The sequence below is a fragment of the Musca autumnalis genome, unplaced genomic scaffold (genome assembly GCF_047663935.1).
Source record: "Musca autumnalis isolate F117 unplaced genomic scaffold, ASM4766393v1 scaffold_2, whole genome shotgun sequence".
NCBI classification, from domain to species: Eukaryota; Metazoa; Arthropoda; class Insecta; order Diptera; family Muscidae; genus Musca; species Musca autumnalis.
This window is the reverse complement of record NW_027411755.1, coordinates 119,214,478-119,229,251: the sequence shown is the minus strand read 5'-3', so window position 1 is coordinate 119,229,251 and position 14,774 is coordinate 119,214,478. Positions and strand designations below refer to the sequence as shown.

At 36.4% G+C, this 14,774-nt stretch overlaps 1 long non-coding RNA gene across 1 annotated transcript; it reads right to left on the bottom strand.

Annotated features, from left to right (window-relative positions):
• Nucleotides 1-1,601: 1,601 nt before the first annotated feature.
• On the bottom strand, nucleotides 1,602-4,308 carry LOC141393058 (uncharacterized). Its single transcript, XR_012409987.1, has 2 exons — nucleotides 4,090-4,308; nucleotides 1,602-4,011 (listed from the first exon to the last, which is right to left on the bottom strand). It is a non-coding gene; the product is annotated as an uncharacterized lncRNA (long non-coding RNA).
• Between the last annotated feature and the right edge of the window lie 10,466 nt (nucleotides 4,309-14,774).

The following is a 14,774-nucleotide window of genomic DNA, read 5'->3' as shown; positions in this document are numbered from 1 at the left end:
AAAGATACACTGGGAAATCGACAACCAGACAACAAGCAGTCCTACGGAAAATGCTCCAACTCAAGGTTGAGCGCTGCCGTCCGAAGGCTCTCCAGACTAACCGCCCCTACAACCTTAAAGTACTTCAGCAGACCTCGAGTCGAACTGAAGACCAGTCTTCGGAAACAGTTAGTCCAGTTCTGTGTACACCCTGTGTGTACGTGAAACCAAAACAAAAATATATTACTACTTAAAGCTTATATATTTTAAAAGTAAGAACTAGCAATCAGTAGTTTGAGCCTATCAAACCCCTCCTGCAGTCTTATAATCAAAAAGAGAAAAACAAATGTCTTGAGGGCGACGACCCTATGCCTCACGCAATCGGAAAAAGAATGATAATTAGTACCACGGTAGAAAATTCCAGCAAAGTGAATAGTAAATTACTATCACTTCTGAAAAATGTAACAAAAACTAATGCACCACCGATTCCAATTGAAATCTCGAAAGGTTTCCCCAGGTTCCACGACGATGCTTCACATTCAATTCTCAAACCGGAAACAGGAAAAAAATTGTCAATAGAAACTCTTAAGTCCTTATCAGTGCAGGTGCCAGATAATTACGAAAACTAATATGTCTTAAATGTGCCAACAATCGAACAAAAATCAATAATTTAATTTCCAAAAAAACAAATTCCAGAAAAATTTCCAATAATCTCGGGTCAAAATTATTTCATAAAATGTATAAGGTAATTGGTAGAAGGTTAAGGTATCAGCCAGGATAAAAAAAAAAATAATCAACAACAACAAACAATCTTCATACTCTTCCAAAAGCGTGGTCAAAATTTTCCCCAAAAATTTCAATTCTAATAAATCAATATATTAAAGCATCTATAATATCGCAAATCATGCAAATGATCATAAATAATCAACTGCCGATGACAATATATTATAAAGCTTTAAAGAAAGTCGAAGTATGAATCTCGAAATGTAGAAGCTTTGTCACAAATTGCAGCTTGACATAAACTCAGGCTTGCAAGACGACTAAAACACTTTTCCTTTAAGATGACATTCAAGAAATGATGTTAAAATTTAATTGACCTTAAGTCGCAATTGGTATGTTGTAATATAACAACAACTCAAGACATACTGAAAACCAATCAAACAAAAATTCATACACCTAATGTTCAGGAACAATTCCCATTGATGGGAGTTGAACCTAAGACATTGGCTTATACGTTGGGCGCCATTGTTATGTAACTAGCTTGGAGTGTAAAGGGGAATAAGGCATACCAAGATGTCGCTGGTATACACTTGCCATTGAAGAAATTCGGTCTAGCTCAGTGGCCACTCCTGACTAGCCATAAACAAAATTGATTCATTATTAATTCACAATCACAAACAGGATGCTTTATTTAAAGAAGAAAAATGATATGATGTTGCTGTTGTTGATATGGGTACCCTAGGTGTTTGTTGGGATACCATGCCCTCCCAATGGATTTTCTACAAAATCCCCAATGAGTCTCATCGATGATGATGACTCCCAAAAATTGCCGTAGGCTGACCCTTTCCTTCTACCTTACCTTTACCGGAAGCTTTTTAGCACATCATAATGCTCAATAATTATTTTCGTATAACATTTCACTTATCCATTTATTCAGAGGATAATAACAAAGCATAAGAGAAAATTTCTTACATATAAGAAACTAGATCAACAATAAATTCTGAGAATATTGATTACTTAAGTACGACGTAAATAGCTGACAATTTGTTTGTTAGGTGTAAATATGCATACACCGGATAACTATACATGATTCAAAATGAACGGATGTCCATCCCAGTTTGTTGTGCCATTGTGCACTATTTTTTTTTAGAAAATCGAAAGGTATTAATAAGTATATCTATAATTTTGAATCCTGATGTCTAATTGAGCTTAACGTAGATTTCAGAATACTAGATCAATTCAGTTAAAAATTCAGGAAAAAGTATTATTAATAGTCTGGGATAGACATTAACAAATTTAAAAAAAAAAATCATATGGAATGATAAACTAGTATATAGCTAATAATAAAAGGATTGGGGGTAACAGAGGTGGTTTATATACATTTATCAAATATTGAATTTGTTGGAAAACAATTACCTCGTCTCCAAAATTCTTAAAAAAATGAGATTTTGAAAACAGGTGCTACTGTTTGATCAGTACAATTATGATTAACAAAATTCAGTCAGATGCGTAGAAAATTCGGAATTTGAAATATGTAAAATTAATCACCCATATGGTGATCCCATCTCTGCATTTGAGTGCCACTATGCACATAAAAGATGAATAACTTTTAACCCTTCCCTTCCTAACGAGCTCGTTTGAATGCGGGGTCTGTTATGAAAACACTACTGTTATTAAGCAGATGGGACTAACATCGGATGTTAACAGAAATTTGATAGTTATCCACTGCTTAATACTAGATAACAAAAATTAACTAATATGCCTAGAAATATGCTTCAGTTCTTATCTGAACGGAATGGTGAATAAAATCGCGTTTATCTGAACTATTCACAATGATATTTGCACACAGTGCAGAAATTTAATAATTAAAGGCAATATGACTTATGACGTATTGGGTATAATTAATGCGTTAATAAATTCGGTAGTATAAATGGCAAAAAAAATTATTATCTCTAATAATTGTCAACAATTTTAAATAAAGCTGAAATAGAATTGATTAGCATGATAACATATTTGGGTTATGAGGCAAAACAAACACTGAGCTACAATTCTATTTAATCTCTACAATCTTTGACTTACTGTCTGAATGCCCTCTCATGGGGTTTGTCTACTTGCAAGGTATTTTGTCTTGTCAGCTGTTGATGACTAATTTCATTTTTTTGTGATGATGAGAATGTTCTGATGATAATTCCTTAAATACTGAAGTGACGTAGACAAAGACTGGAATAAAATCAGGTTCCTAGCTGCAAATGGTGATGGTGGAGGTCGTCGATAGGCCATGAGGTGGGTTGAGATTGGTAAAAGAAAATTCGGTGCTATTGGCAGGTGATTATGACGATACCAGGCTGAAAAATCCCGGTCTGCTACAATAGAATGATGATGTTGAAAAGTTCAGTACTATTATTGAAGGGATGATTGATAAAATGATGATGGTTGGTGATGATAAGTTTCGGCTATTGAGGGATGATGATTGAGGCTGAAAAGTTGCGGTCTTTTGTCAGGTGATGATGTTGGAGGTCACGGACTATGAGAGTATAATGATGGTAGTTGATGATATTCACTGATTTGGGCAGATGTTTAATAACCTGGACGGCGTTGAAGGCTATTAAATGTGAGGCTATTGTGGTGTAGAGGGCTGCCGAGTACGGACTATTGACAGATGGTATCTGGAGGTTGGGGCTGAAAAGTTCCGGACTTCTCACAGGTTATCGGCACTGTCGATTCAAAAATTGATATACGCATCCATGGTGATGTCTCTGAACAGATGAGTGCGATGGTATAGGCTGAACCGTTCCGGGCCTGCGGTAGATTTCATCACAGAGGATTTTATATGATTTCGATGGCTTTTATAGGATGGTATCACTCGTTTGGTACAGACGAACTATCAAGGGTTGTTGCGTGGCGAACGTTTTGCTGAGGTCACCTGTGAAGCAGCGCGGTACAGCTGGACACATGGGCAGTTAAGGCACGTTTCCGTACGGATTTTTATCCGATCACGCGTAATGATTTTTCGCAAAATTATTGTAGATGATTGATATGGGGCTATTTCGTTTGTTTGAGGCAAATTGTGCAATATTGCGGATGGTGGTGTAACCTGGCTATGGACAGCGTTAGGTGGAGGTTATGTGGCGTAAGCTTATGATGACATCATTGTGTGGCAGCAGTCGATCTTTGTGGCCATTTTGGATTTACTGGAAACTGTCATGGATAAACGTTGTTGCGCTTCTTGGACCTTAACTGCATGTCCATTGACGGGTACCAATGATGATGGTGACACGAGGGAGTACCGTTATCATTCCCTCGTGCTATGGTCTGCAATGGAAATTTCCATAAATTTCTGTTTTTTTTTTCCTATTGCAATTTTCTTGTTTGCAGCAAAGGAAAACTTACCCCGATGTAATTTATGGTTTGTTTTATTTAATCCAAAGAGCAAAATAAGCAATTATTTGCAAAAATAAAATTGCACTCGCACGTGACTCGGCGGTTTGTTAAAACGGGCAGTGCTAGTTGTTATGTCCAGATTACAATTTTTTTTCGCAAGTTTCTTTTGTTGTCTATTCGCTGCTACTGCATCCACAAGAAAAGATCGTGTTCCCTTCGGTTGCAACTGAAGTTGGTTGCAGTTCATGTGCCACGTCATTTAACAACAATGTTGCCACCTTGCAGAAAACGTTTGTCAATTTAAGGGTGAAATAGATGTAATGCGTCGCATGGATTGTAGAGGGCGCAACGAGGGTGACATAACAATCTGAACTGGTGATGAGAAGATAATAGAAAAGCTTTTGTAAGATGAAACAAAATCAGTGGCTGAGAGTGGACGAAGTAAACTCTGTTGCGGTGCAGCGGCGGTGTTTAGACTGCCACAGCTGGGACAGCCGGAAGTCAAGTTTCTCACTTAAATTTACAACCTGTCGCTTGTCAAACACATCGTTCCCGATGTCTGGAAAATAGGTCAGCTACTGAAGCCCGAAAAGGATGCCAGCAAAGGTGAATCTTACAGGCCGATTTTGTCGCCCGTAGCAAGGACCCTTGTGGCTTTAGTTCTTCCACCATCAGAAATAACTTTCCAGTTGCCGATCAATAGCATAGGATCCATAAGCAGCACAACAACTGCGCTGAAGGCCATCTCCATCTCCATATTAGCCGAGGATTCACTCAGAGAGCAAGCCGTGTGATAGAACATTGATAGTGACACTTGATTTAGCAAAGCCCTTTGATATTGTCAAGCACCCTCGTTGTTTGATGTCATCGAGCAGACTACGCACTGTCCAAGTTTGAAACGTTGGATAATAAATTTTAAGTGTGGATGACAGTAGTACGTAGAATTTAGGATCAAGAAGTCCAAGACCCGTAGAGTGAAGAAAACCTCTTCTGAATTCCAAACGCTGCAGACGGCATTGAGAACGTAACGTATGCGAATGATTGTACTATCTTGGCGTCAGGTGCCTTCCCTGACGACATTTATGAAAGACTGAGGTCCTTTTTGTCTGATCTTACCATTTTTTTCCACGCGAGGAATATGCAAATACAAGCCAATAAATCTACGGCCTCTCTGTTCACTACCTGGGCGGCCGAGTTGGGAACAATAGAGTTGAATGTCATGGTCGATGATAGCAGATTTCAGACCACAGGCCCAGGCAGCCAGGGGGTCTTCATAAATAACTATAAGAGAAGTCTAACGTTACAAGAGAGAACCTCTAGATCAACAAGCCTTTCAACCAGGTTTAAGTAGCATTCACACGAATGCAGTCGGAGATGCAGTAAACAGTTATCGTGTGAATGCGGTCCTTGGAGAACATCCACCATCTATCGCAGCTGAGAAGCGCCAGCTGTCAGGACAAACCGGAGTAGTTTTGGGTCAATACGCTCGGGATGGTGCAGACGTCAAAATTCCTATAGGGCAAGTACTGATGACACCGTGGAAAACATCTGCCCAGCATACAGCACAGGCCCCCACGACACACTGCTCCTTTTCAATTGCCCTACCAATCCTGCTAAGAAACTTAAGTTTGCAGCTTTGTGGTTACAAACCATATAAATAGCGAAATAGCCCCATTCTTATGACTGATAGACCCAGAGTCAGATTAAGCAGAAAAATGAGAATACAAACATATTAACTACTGTTACAACAACGAGAACAAACTGCAATTATAGATGTAAACTTTATGATGATAAATAAATTATAGTTATTTCATTAATTCCTTGGAATTAATAAAATAAAAAATGAAAATCATTTTTCAATACAACATTTTCAATTTTCCGAACAAGACGTGAAAATTACATGCCAAAGGGTTGGTGAAAATGACATGCCAAAGATTAGTGAAAATGCTATTCTTGGGAATTGGTTAAGATGACATGCCAAAGGATTGGTATAGATGCCATTCCAAAGAATTGTTGAAGATGCCATTCCATCGAGTTAGTAAAGATGACATGCTTAGGATCTGAAAATGAATTGCATCTTTTGGGGGTCACGCTCTTGTAAAAAGAATGAGTGAAGATGCTGAAAAAATGACATTCCATTTCACTTGCACCCATTCTTGAATAGCATCCTTGGCATCGAACATTTTGCTGGGCACTGACCAACAAAACTGACAGTCATGGAGTTATATTTCGTTAGTATTAAAGTCTAGCTGAAGAATTACTTTCCTAATCTCTAAATAAAGCTGAAAACACATCCAACGTTTGAGTAAAGTTTTGTGTCATTTCTGTTAGATGAATAAAATACAAAGTGCTGTCAAGTCCGTCAAGTTTCAATTTTTCTTTATTCTTCTACCAGAAATGACTCAAAACTTTACTCAAACGTTGAATTTTGTTATGTAACTATGTCGGAGTGTAAAGGGGGAATGAGGCATACCAAGATGTCGCTGGTATACACTTGCCATTGAAGAAATTCGGCCTAGCTCAGTGGCCACTCCTGACCAGCCATAAACAAAAAAAAATATCGATTCATTATCAATACACATATTCATAAAAGAAACGCTTATTTAAATTAAAAAGAATTAAAGTTGTTGTTGTTGTTGATGGTACCCAAGATGTTTGCTGGGTTACCTTGCCCTCCCAATGGATTTTCTACAAAATCCCCAATGAGTCTCATCGATGATGATGACTCCCAAAAATTTGGCTTGGCTGACCCTTACCTTTACCTTACCTTATATTGTTCAATTAGAACCTCATGATGATTAATTTCAGAATTCAAAACATGTTTATTTATAACTATTCGTTATAATAAGAACAATCAATAAATGCTTAGGGGTAATCTTATAATTAATCACTATTCGATTATTATCTAAGGCCATGTTTATATTATAGCCTTTTGCAGGGTTAACCTTCTTAATGAAGATTTATTTGACGTATGCACAAAGGAATTGACATTTGAAACCCAGTGGGTTTGTTAAATCCGGTTATATATAAACGTACTATAACTGATATTAGGTTCCCAAAATCAGTAAAAAGAACAATTCAATTTATATTCAGTTCAGAAATACATACAAAATTCAAATTTGTTTTTGCATGTCATTCCCATTCGTGCCACTGTGCACCAAAATATTCAATACTACCCTCAATTTTTTTTACCTAATGAGCTCAGTAGATAAAATTATGAGGGTGAATATCCAATAAGGATAGATGGACGGAGATCATAAATAATGGGATTGACATTATATAATTATCAGGTAAAATGATCAATTAAAACATATGCATATACACTATATGTATGTATAAACTAAAAAAATCGGAAATGTCCGCATCAACAAAAAAAAAGTATCATTTACTGTTTTGGTTGACCGCAAGTCAATTTAACGTCGAAAAGATTCTTAAAATTGGGTGTATTTATATGTCTATATATGCATATATTTTAACCGAGGTATGCGCCTGATATGATTTATAAATAAAGATGATGTTCGTGAATTGTAAACATAATTTTATGAAGGTCGAAATTCAATAAAACATCCAATAAATAGGTACGGTATAAGGTAATCACAATCTGTCGACCTGCAACGTAGTCTCGACGTATAAAAATTTCTTAAATGCTTTTTATCAGAAGGCGCGGAATTTTAAACGAAGTTTCCAAAGATAGGATAAATCTGTTGTAGGTTCTTTTTTTTCAGAAAAGTCGCACTCGAAATTATTTAACCAAATAACAAAAAGAAAAACTTCGAAATATCCATCCACAAGAATCACTATTGTAGGAAATAACCGTCAGTAAAATATCGAATACTAGATTTGTTCAACAAAATTCGGATGAAAATTGTACTATATCACGTATCATGTTCTCAGGGACCTAAATTTTCTGACCGGACTACACTGGGTAATCACGGGTTATTTTCCTACAATAAGCAATGGACAACAAGTTAACAGGCATACGCCGAATATACCCATAAATTTGAAAAAAAAGAAACAATCTCGAGCGCAGAACAAAATGAAGATGAAATTTGAAAAGCACGAGAAATGCTAATAGAAAGAAACTACAACAGTTGTTGGTTTAGCCGACTATTTCTCTTTCCCAAAAAAGAGATAAAAAAAAATCATCAAAGAGAGCAAGAATCTGTTTTCTCTCACTAAAGTGAGTTGGATTTATCGTTGATAGAAAGAAACAGAAAGATGTTTTTGTTGTAAATTTCTTATTCGAAAATGGAAATGAGAATAATACAACAACAACGTACATAAAACGTTTCTGTTAAACCGTTATTGCAAAGCTTTCATGATTATCTTCATCTTCTTTTTGCACGTGGAGACGAACCGTTACAGGTCCAACAACAACATTAATTTCTTATATACATACATACAGGGCTATGACTATGTATGTGTGCATACAAAGTGCAATGCCAAGAGAATACTTAAAAAGAGAAAGAAATAAATAATTTGCTCTGCTGACGTCGAGGGCTGGATGTAGGAACTGGTTTCCAAAATATAAAGATGACTACTAGGCTTCACCGTCGAGGGATACGAAAAGACTGGTCCCAATACCTCCCGGTCTGTGACCGGTTAGTAATGGGGTACCACAAAGACACAGGAAATATGCACCGACTGTACTATGTTCATATATCAATTACTTACAGTTGGAGGGCAGGCCTTACCCTTGACACGGACTGACATCTCCTCTTGACTAGCGTTACTTGCAAAAATGTGGATGGAAAAAACGGCAAACACAATGGTGGTGACGGATGTATTCATGTAATGGTGGTTCTTATGATGTGGCTTCCTTTCTGTTGGAAGGTAAGTGCCATGGACTGATGATATTGGTTTGAGTTGGTTGATGATGTTAATTTTAGCTGTTGCACTCAGACTGATGGTGATGGGATGGAATCGCTATTACTAGGAGTTTGATTTTATCCTATCTGATAGCGGTGGATGTGAGTAATGCGACTGGTGGTGAAGTGTCGTATTGTGGAGCGCACTGTACTTTAAAACAGGATGGTTGATGCAAACAGCGTTATGTAGCCAATGGAGTCATGCTACACTTTTCCTTTTGTTTAAAAATACCTAACCTCAAAGCCGGAACATGGTTGTTATTGGCCTTAGGCTAAGGTTAAAAAAAGAATGAGCACGGGTACGGCCACACACAGACATCATGTTTAGCATGTGCCTTTTTCTTATAAGAAACACCTTTCACAAATAGAAAAAGAATTTATTTTAAAATAAATTCTGTAAATATCCACTTCACTGTAACTCACCACTTTCTATTAATAAAAATCCAGCAAGATGCAGTGAATTCCAATTAGGTGGAAGAAAATTCCAACTATATTGCAGGAAATTATTGCAGGGACACTATTATGGCGGTTTGCTGCCTTGTTGGATTATTCCAGAAGAAGTAATTTCTGGTTTTCTTCTTGCAATCACTAATCCTTGCACTATTTCGAGGAGATGTTTTCACTTCAGTAATTTTTTTGCAATGACGCCAGATTTGAATGGCAGAAATTTGATGGCCGCGAATTCTCGCCATTTGCATTTCACAGTGATGCCATATTGCCCGAAAACTAAATGTCAACATTTAGTTGGCCGAATTTAATTGACGGCGTTCCTTACGCTGCCGCCGCTTAGCGTACGTTTACATAACCGAAACTCATTGGGTTTCAATGTAAACGGTTAACATAACAATTTGTTTTCAGCTTAATACTTTACATATTGTAGCTCTGTTCCAGAACTAAAAAGTTTTTACAATTTTTACCACTTTTACACATTTTGCGTTCCCGTACACAAAATTTATATGAAAATCGTTTACGACTTTTACAACTTTTACGACTTTTACCACTTTATAAAGTACGGGAACAGGCCATGTATTTCAAACATTTTTAGGTAAAATGAAGCTTTTATTTGGCAGAAAATTGTGGTAAAAGTACGTTGACTGTCAGTTTTAAATGATGGTGTGTACTCCCTTTTTAATTCAAATGGTTTGTAACTTTGCTATTGTCTTGCCAATACAGTCTGTTTGTAAACGCCTAGTTAGAACTCAAAAATCGATCTTTTGATTCTTACTCAGAACTCAAAAACCGATCTTTCGATCTTTTGATTCTTAATTAGAACTCACTTGGAGAAAAGAATCGTTCGATCGAGAAGACTCCTTCGTTGAAAATGTGTAACGTTTTAGTGTACAATGCTTCGCGTTTAACACTGCCGTACCGTTAGGTTAACTTTTTTCATCAGTACAACAAATAATATAATATTGTACTACGTACTATGAGATACTTCCTTTTAAAATATATTTCCATGGATTATTTTAAGTTAATCCAGTGGAACTTAAAAGGTCTAATCAACAATTACATCGATCTTCAACTTTTATTGAAAGACCACAATCCCCACTTTATATCACTACAAGAAACCCACATATCAAACAACTCACAACCTATAGCACCCCAAAATTTCACGTCCTACTCTGCCAATAAGCCGGAGAACGTCACGGCAAAAGGCGGCATAGCAATATTTATAAAAAAATAATATACCACATAAACAAATTGTAAATAATTCGAAACTATTGAACATTGCCATAGAGGTTTCCCTCCATATAAAATTCACAATCGTTTCAATTTACATCCATCCCAACGAATCGTTCACAGTTTCCGATATACTAGACCTTTTCATCAATATAAAAACCCCAGTAATTCTCGTCGGCGATGTAAACAGCTGGAACATTATCTGGGGATCCAACAAAAACAATCCCCGTGGTCTCATTTTGGAAAATGCTCTAAATGCTCAAAACCTATGCGTATTGAACGATGGGAAACCAACACATCTTTCTACGTTTGGAACATATACCAACATTGATATAACATGTTGCCCATCTTCTCTTCTTTCGATAGCTAGCAGTTGCACCCTTGATGACATGTATGGTAGTGACCACTTCCCGATAATCACCAATATTAATTTTGGTACGCCAGTTACAAAAGTTAAACCATCTTTTAAATATAATTTAAAAAAGGCGAATTGGGACTCCTTCAGGACGGATATTGACACTTTACTTGATAGCAAAACATTTTTCGGCAATCCAAACAAAGTAAATGCAATCTTTACCAAAGCAGTCAGAAAATCTGCTCACAAAAATATCCCACTTACAAGACCTACTTCCAAAACTTCCGTACCGTGGTGGAATAAGGAGTTAAATATTCTGCGGAACAATAAGGTAAAGCTCTATCGTATTTCAAGGAAAGCTCCTTCCAGAAAATATATTATTGTACAAAAAATCTAACGCCAAATTTAGATTTGAATCTAAAAAAGGAAAAGCCTTATGTTTCTACAATTTCACAAAAACCATCAGTCGTGATTCGCCCCTTAACATTGTGTGGCATAAAATCAACACAATGACAAAAACAAGCAACTACAGCTTATTTACATCTATGAAATCAAACGACATATGCATCAAAGAACCTATCGATATCGCAAACCACTTCCCAGCAAAATGTTCGATGCCAAAGATGACATTCAATCATGGGTGCAAGTGATCTAGCATGTCATCTTTTTAGCATCTTCATCGATGAATTTTATATGAGCGTGGACCCCAAAAGATAACGTTCTTTTCTGGATCCTAAGCATGTCATTTTAACCAATGCGTTGACATGTCATTTCCGCCAATGCTTTGGCATGTCATTTCCACCAATGGTTTGACATGTCATTTTCACCAATGCTTTGACACGTCATTTTCACCCATGCTTTGACATGTCATTTTAACCAATGCTTTGGCATGTCATTTCCACCAACCCCTTGGCATGAAATTTTCATGTATTGTTTGGAAAATGGAAATGCTGTATTGAAATATGGTTTTCATGAAAAACAAAACTCTTTATTAATTCAAACGAATTCATGAAATAACTACAATTAATTTATCAGTTTAGTTTTTCAAAAGTTTACATCAAAATTTGCAATGTAATCACCACCGCTGCAACGCCAAAGATTACTTTCTCCGTTCTCCGCAACTGATATTCTTTCATCTTACAAAAGGTTTTTTCAATTATCTTCCCATCACCAGTTCAGATTGCGACATGGACTCCAAATGCACTCCTTTAAGTATTTTTATTTCGTAAATTACTTTTATTTTATAATTTTGTTATTTTATAACAACATTTTGGTAATTTATACTCTTTTGTTTAGTGACGGAAATATGTAGGGATCTACAACCCGGCTTGCTTTAGGGATCTCTAAGAACAAAATGTAACGAACGGGGAGGAGAGACTTTTTACGGAAAATACCATTTATGCTTAATTAATTTATTTTTAATTGTTTCTTTCCAAAAGTAGTTTCTTCTTTATTTTCAGATTCTTGTTCCTTTTCGTTTCGGACTTTTTTGCAAATTCCAAGAAGCGAGATTTGATTGATTTCATTCTATGTCAGATTTAGAACAGACAAGGGAACTTTTAAAATAGCAATGTGTGCAGTCCGATTCTATTTTTAGCTCGATGGTTGGGACTTCATATAATACCAATGGTTTAGAAGTTTTAGTTGTTTGATATGCAGGAAATGTAAGACAACATCACGACGACAGTTCTAACAACTTTGGTCTGTTCCAGAAACTGCAAGAATCTACTTATTTTTACTACGATAACAATGTTTCCTTTATGTTATCGGAAAAAATAGTAAAAATTAGTAGATTTTTGCAGTACTGGAACATACCAAAATGAAAATAAACAGGTGTGTAAATAAAAACACAAACATCATCTCTATTGGATCGATGGAATGGGTACAAATGCTGATGAAAAGATCGGATCTTTCACGACTTCCTTTGCATTGGTTCAAATCCTAATGAAAAGATCGGATCTTCCACGACTTCCTTTGAACCAATGCAAAAGATGACATGAAATCACGTCATCGCAAAGAACCCCTTCCGTCAAATTTTGCTGGGTTTGGCAACAAATGGTCCTACGAATCATCAAATGAAAACTTCGCCCCAAAGTTCTGTGCTGCTAAATCTAACATACCAACTTCTTTCTCTAATAATCCGTCTAATAAACAAGCGTCAATAATTGAAAAGGAACTTACATTTTCTGAACTACAATTAGCTTTTGGTAAGGTGAAAGGAACCACACCAGGACGCGATAAAATACCATATTCTATGCTTAAGAATATATCCAGCAAGAGCAAATATAAATTACTCCACCTTTACAACACAATATTTGACACTGATATAATTCCTCATTCATGGAAATCAGCAGTTATTATTCCGATACCTAAACCAAATAAGAGCAGATCAGAGTTTTCCTCATATCGGCCAATATCTTTATTGTCCTGCCTCTCAAAACTGTTGGAGCGTATAATTTCCAACCGCTTATCATGGTTTATGAATGCTCGTAACCTGATTTCAACCAACCAAGTTGCATATAAAGCTAATAACCAAGGCTGCACCGACGTGCTTCTGCACATTGACTACTATGCTTCCAAAGCTATTTCTACCAGGAGTCACACTTCAGTTCTTTCAATCGACTTCGAAAAAGCATTCGATCGTATAGGAATGCATATAATTTTAGATGCCTTAAAATTATGGGGTGTTGGTCACAAAATGTTGAACTTCATTAAGGCTTTTTTAACTGGTCGCAATTTTGTAGTCAGAATCAACAACTTTTATTCGAACCAATTTGCAATGGAAAATGGCATACCGCAAGGATCCCCGCTGTCAGTCGTACTCTTCCAAATAGCCTTTAATGAAATCAGCAAAATCATAAGCAAACATCCCAGAATTTATCATTGCCTGTACGCTGACGACCTTTATGTTCTTAGCTCCAATACAGACAACAATGTTATTAACAATCAATTCTCTAATATTATAAATGACATAAGTACTTGGGCCAAGACATCTGGCGCCAAAATATCACCGTCTAAGACTTCAATTTTACATATATGTCGGAAGCACAACTGTAAACCTACAGACATTTCCACTAATGGTATGAACATACCATACGTAAACAAACAAAAAATTTTGGGAATTATCTTTGAAAAAAACTATCGATGGAAAGAGCACATATTCAAATTGAAGAAGGACCTCATACCTCGGTCAAATATTATAAAATATCTTTCATCCAGGAGTTTTGTACATATCAATACCCTCACTTACTAAGTAAAAACTCTTGTACTTAGCAAGATTGACTACGGTTTGTTCCTTTTTGGCGATAGTCCCACTTCTACTTTAAAACAAATAAAAGCAGTATACCATGATAGCCTTAGATCCAGTATCTATGCATACAGAACAACACCCATCAAAACACTACTTATTGAAACTGGTTTACCTTCTCTTGAGCAAAGGATTCTCGAGTCAAGAAATATGTTGTTGCCGAAAGTTCTATCGTCTAAGTCTTCTGTTATTTACTCCGATGTCTCTAAAGTTATGTCAGCAAAAAGGAAACCTAAAAAGCTATCGGCCATTTATAATTCAATAGAAGACAATGTAGTAAATTTTAAGAAGCAGGTTACATGCTTCAAAACCAAGTTCCCAACAGTTAATGCATGTGACACATCTCTCAGTACTCTAGAGAAAAGTAAAACTCCTAATGAAATTTACGCACAACATTTTCAACATTTCTCCTCCAAACACTCTACTTACCAGTTTTTATACACCGATGCTTCAAAAACAATCTGCACTACTTCATACGCTGTTG